We start from the raw sequence: 4,774 nt of genomic DNA on the forward strand, positions 1-4,774 counted from the left end.
AAGATAAAGAGAGAGAGAGAGAATCAAAGAAACAGAGAGAGAGAGAGAGAGAGTCGATGAAGATGACGATGAAGATGACGATGAAGATGACGATGAAGATGACGATGAAGATGATGATGAAGATGACGATGAAGATGACGATGATGAAATCAAGGGTGAAAAAGTACATAAACGAAGTTATTTTCGTTATCTCGGAGTGTTATGCATAAGGAAGTGCTAATAAACCAGACACCTGTATTAAACTCAGCTAATTATAAACACTTGTTTACAAAGTAGATACACACATACAAGCACACGCACGTACATTCACGCACACACACGCACACACACACATACATAAACATACAAAAATAAAATCCAGTAGAATTGAATCGATTTGAACCTTACCTTATCACACAATCAACCAGTTGAGTCGAAGCCCCGCATACCATTTCAACGGTTGGACTGAAAAATTTTGATTAAAATTGTGGTCAGATTGATGAAATTTTATATTTAGAATATTTCGTAGTGTGTGTGCTTGTTTGTGTGTGTGTGGGTTTTTGTGGGTGTGTGTGGGTGTATGTGTGTGTGCGTGTGCCAAAAAAAAAATAACCACAAAATGGCTAAGAGCCAATGCAAACAAGTGTATGTGAGTGTTCGTTCATAATAAGAAAAGGTCTAATTATAATGTGTGTGTATGCGTGTGCGTGTGTGTGTGTGTGTGCGTGCGTGTGTGAGTGTGTGTGTGTGCGTGTGTGAGTGTGTGTGTGAATGTAGAAGTGTGTGTGTGTGTCTACTTGCGATTATTTCATTATATAGCAAGCCTTCTAACTAAACACAAATCAGAATCATCTTAATAGAGTTTTTTTGTGTGCTTAGCCATAAACAACGGACGGAGCCAAATTTTTTAGAGCAAATGCTAGTAGCAAAAACAATGAACACCAAGCAAAACATTTTCCTATTAACACAAACGCTACACAACATACACATACATACAAACAAACAAAGAATCTGGTATTGGAGCAATGTCATCTGGTAAGCCACAAGACTCAGTTTTGGGATCTATTCTGTTTGTACTGTAAACTGCTGAAGAATATGAAGTGATAGAGTCCTTTGGATTTTTATCAAACAATCATACATACATACATACATACATACAAAAAACAAACACACATACATACACACATAAACAGACACATACATACAAACAAACACACAAACATACATGTAAACATACATGCACGTCATGACATCCTTCTATTAACACCAACATTACTGTTGTATGTATTTAATATGAATGATCACTTCAAAATTGTTGATTTAGCAAATCCCACGATACTCTTATTTAACAAAAATGTATCTATGTATGTTTGTATGTATGTATGTGTATGTGTGTGTGTATGTATGTATGTATGTATGTATGTATGTATGTATGTATGTATGTATGTATGTATGTATGTATGTATGTATGTATGTATGTATGTATGTGTGTGTGTATGAATGTAGGTAGGTAGGTAAGTATGTTTATTTTAATGTAACAAAAATAAAACCATCTATCAGCTCTGATGCATGCAATAATACATCTGTTAACTTTATACAGAGCTTCTACACAAGTGCAAGAGGTGTTGCTGGTTGTTCAGTGTACAGCTTTTTGAAGGATTTAGGTTTGGCAGGTAAAAAGACGATCGAGTTGTTTGAAGAACATAGGACATACAGCCAAACAAGCTTCTCACTGAAGATGGTTATGTCGGAAGAAAAAGGAATGCGAGTTTAAATAGTTAACAGACGAGCTCGTTTGCACGTAAGGCTTCCCATTACTCAACACTCCCAGATTCGGCTTAGCGTCTTACTTGGCTCGTCGATGTAACTCATATCGTAATATGTTCATATGTGAACTGTCTGGCACTACTACACAATTTTTCAGTATGAAAGGAGGTGATTTCAAAGCGAGGCAAATTGTTTGTTCAGCAAGAGACATCCAACTGATCTCTGCATGTGGCCCTGTTTCTCGAGAGTGTTAGGAAGCTAAAGGGCCGAAAGACTCGTTGAAGCAAACTCTTCCTCTGAAGACTCTGGCTGAACGCTCGTTATGTTCGAGTTTCTACATAAACAATCTCAATTATTCTTCAAAAATGTAATTCTTTTTGTATTTTAGATGGAGCTTTAAAACACCTGTCTGTGTGATGCCACCAACAAACACTAAGATTGAACCTAGAAAAGATTATGGCTCCATCGTAGTTTTAAATCAAATCAAAAATGGCTTCATACATACAAACATACATACACACATACATACATACATACATACATACATACATACATACATACATACATACATACATACATACATACATACATACATACATACATACATACATACATACATACATACATACATACATACATACATACATACATACATACATACATACATACATCGTATATAACCATATGCAGAAGTTTGATCTAGCGATGTTAGGCTGCAGCATGGTTTCCAGTTTAATTTTTTTTAAATTATACTTTTCTGTTAATATTTTTCTTTAAATTCAATTTTAATTAATATAAATAACTATAATTATTATGAGTGAATAAATGAATGAATGAATACATAAATGAATGATTGAATGAATGAATACATGATTGAAAGATTAACTGAACGAATGGATACATAATTTCGTTTCGTTTCGTTTCGTTTCGTTTGTTAGACTTCAAAGTTAATACCGTTAAAGTAGCTGGAATTTCGAGATGTTCTTTACTTATTGGCAATTGTAAACATCAACTAATCCTCAATTAATTATTTCATTCATTAATTTACTCATTCATTCATTTATCATTCGTTCATTCATTCGTTCGTTCATTCGTTCATTCATTCATTCATTAACCCATTCATTCATCCATTCATTCTTCTATCAGTAATCAACACAACAACATCAACAATGCTATTTATTCACAACGACGTTTAGGAACAAACAACAACAACTACTACAACAACAACAACATCAACAATCACATCAACAACATCTGTCACTAAACTCTAATTTATTCGGCAACTCAATTGAAAATGATCTCAAAATTTTCAGAAATACTTGCACCAAAAACAACAACAGCATCTAAAAATGCATTTGCAACAACAACAGCAACAACAACAACAACAGCAACAACAACAGCAGCAGCAACAACAACAGCAACAGCAACAACAATTGCATCAATAATGTCAACAAAAAAATCCCTTACAAAACTATGATAATTCATTCTTCATCTAAGGAGAATATGATCTCATTAACTTCAGAAATGCTAACATTAACACCAAAATAGTTAAATACATCTTAGCGTATTAAAAACAACAAAAACAACAACATCATCAACGACAACAACGACAACAACAAAAACAACAACAAAAACAACAACAAAATCTCAAATTAACCTGAATTCTCCATTCTCCAAAAACCCAAGCAAAATGATCTCAACATTAACAGAGAATATCACAACAATAGTGGCGACATTAACGACCACAAACGCCACGACGACAAACGCCACAATGTTAGCAGCAGCCGCAAAAGCATCAACAGCAACAACTTTTCACAGTGCGGTCGTCTGGCTATGGCTGCTCGGCGGTCCGATCGTTTTTGTCGTCGGGATCTGCGGAAACATTTTCGTTCTTTTGGTGATGACTAAAAGACACATGGGTGGTATGTTTGATGAAGTTTTATTGTTGTCATTGTTGTTGTTGGTGGTGGTGGTAGTGGAGTTTTTGATGTTTTTGCTGTTTTTGTTGTTGTTGTTGTTGATGATGTTATTGTTGCTGCTGCAGTTGTTGTTGTTGGGGGTGGTGGTGTTTTTGCTGTTTTTGATGTTGTTGTTGTTGTTGATGTTATTGTTACTGCTGATGTTGTTGTTGTTGGTGGTGGTGGTTGTTATACGTTAACACGTACACACACACCTACACATACATACAAACACGTACACACATACATACAAACACGTACACACACACATACATATAATTTCTAACAACGTAAACTCTTCTCAAGAAATATTGCACATCATATAGGCTCATAAAATATGATAGTGGGGAAATAATTAAAATAATAATAATAACATAATAATAATAATTATTATTATTATAATTATAATGACTCATAAAATATGATAGTGGGGAAATAATTAAAATAATAATAATAACATAATAATAATAATAATTATTATTATTATTATTATTATAATTATAATGAAATTATTATTATTATAATTATAATGAAGAAGAAAAAAATTACGACATAAATAAATGAAAATCTTCATTAATTTGGTAAAAATACTTCAATAAACTTGATTTACAACACATGGAAAGAAAGGATAGCATGTTTGTTTGTATGTTTGTTTGTTTGTATGTATGTTTGCTGGTATGTATGTTTGTTTGTATGTATGTTTGCTTGTATGTATGTTTGTTTGTTTGTATGCATGTTTGTTTGTATGTATGTTTATTGGTATGTATTTATGTATGGATGTTTGACAGCCCATCATCACAATCATCATCATCGTCATCGTCGTCAACAATCATATTTATCTTCGTACTCTTCAGATTTTTTATCCAGAAAATAATGAAACGAGACGAAATGAAAAAAATTCCGAAACGAAACTACGGTAGCATAAAACAAATTCTGGAAAAAATCGAAATGCATATGCATGCATGCATGAATTTAGAGAACATTTTAATGCGAATGTAAACACTTCTCTGCACTACTACTACTACTACTACTACTACTACTACTACTACTACTACTACTACTACTACTAC

The sequence above is a fragment of the Helobdella robusta genome (genome assembly GCF_000326865.2).
Source record: "Helobdella robusta unplaced genomic scaffold HELROscaffold_38, whole genome shotgun sequence".
NCBI classification, from domain to species: domain Eukaryota; kingdom Metazoa; phylum Annelida; class Clitellata; order Rhynchobdellida; family Glossiphoniidae; genus Helobdella; species Helobdella robusta.